General features: G+C 38.0%; 1 pseudogene; it reads left to right on the top strand.

Annotated features, from left to right (window-relative positions):
• LOC102851719 overlaps positions 1-397 on the top strand; it is a 6769-nt pseudogene extending 6372 nt beyond the window's left edge.
• Positions 398-1519: the final 1122 nt, after the last annotated feature.

Raw genomic sequence — 1519 nt, forward strand, 5'->3', positions numbered from 1 at the left:
AATTTATGCCATTGAGCTGTGGTGTATGAGAAGAACACTGAAAATCCAATGGACTGCCAAAAGAACAAACAGAAGTCAGAGTGCTCTTTGGAGGCAAAGATGATGAGACTTCGGCTCACATACTTCAGGCATCATGTTTCTTGGAGGGAGACATGATGCTTGGAAGGGTGGAGGGTGGCAAAGGAAAGGAAGATCCTCAACTAGGTGGACTGACATGGTGACTATCGCAATGGGTTCTAGGGTCAGGAAATGTGAGGATGGCGCAGGATAAGACAAGGTTCAGGTCTGCTGTTTGTAGAGTCGCTCTGAGTCATACTTGACTCAATGGTACCTAACAACAACAAGCATTATACAGCTAAGTCCTACAAATAACTAAAAAACTGTTGAAAATACCTAAGAGGCTGTTTTAAATGGGTTTTTTATATGTTTATAACTATTTCTTATATATAATACTTATATATTCTTATATATAGTACTTATTCTTGTATTTTATTTTTTTACATATAATATTTATTCTTATATTTTTTTATTCTCATATATTATACTTATTCCTTTATATTGGGGACAAAAACTGGAAGGTTTATGTTAGCCACTTAACCACTGAATAACTTTGCCTATATATTTAATGTATAGATTGAATATGTTAGCCACTGATAATCTACCTATTTAAACAGCCCCTCTTTAATTCTCATGTTTTGAAAAATTATCTGTTCTTCCAGAAGTAGCAGTGAAAGTGCCCCACTTTATTTCTTTAGCATCTTTTTTGGTGGTACTCTGGAATTTTTTTAGTTAAGTCTTTTTAGATCTATATTTATTATCATTGTGGATCCCATTATCGACTATCAGGGACCTCTCCAGAGAACTGAAGAGAAATGACATCACTCTGGAGACTAAGGCATGCTTGATCCAGGCCATAATCTTCACAATTACAGGCTATGCATCAGAGAGCTGGACAGTGACTAGGGATGATAGAGAATTGATGCCTTTGAGCAGTAGTGCTGGAGAAGAGTAATGAATATGCCACGGACTGCCAGGAGAACAAACAGGTTCATCCTAGAGAGTGTAAAGCCAGGCTGCTCCTTGGAGGGAAAGATTTTGAAGCTTTATATGATATACTTCGGGCATGTTGAAAGGAGGGACCGGTCCTTGGAGAGGGACATCATGATTGCAAGGGTAGGGGGGACAGAGAAAAAGAGGAAGACCATTGATGAGCTGGATTGATTCCGTGACTAGGTTAATGAGGGTACATGTGTCATAGACAGTAAAATTGTCACAGAATAGAGCAGGTTTCAGGGCTATGGTACATAGGATCGCTATGAGTCGCAAGCAACTTGACAGCACATAACAACAACAACATCCAAGTAACAGGTATCGAGTTAAAGTTCTTTTAAGAAATAAGCTTTGTGGAGATATAGGAGTAAGAAGTATATTTTATAAAGTGTTACGGTGAATCTCAAGACTGATCTTTGATTAGTGGGAGTGTTAGGTATGTTAAAAAGCTGTACTGGACAGTTAAGAA

This window comes from Elephantulus edwardii, unplaced genomic scaffold, assembly GCF_000299155.1.
Source record: "Elephantulus edwardii isolate Elephantulus edwardi_28Jun2011 unplaced genomic scaffold, EleEdw1.0 scaffold00124, whole genome shotgun sequence".
NCBI classification, from domain to species: domain Eukaryota; kingdom Metazoa; phylum Chordata; class Mammalia; order Macroscelidea; family Macroscelididae; genus Elephantulus; species Elephantulus edwardii.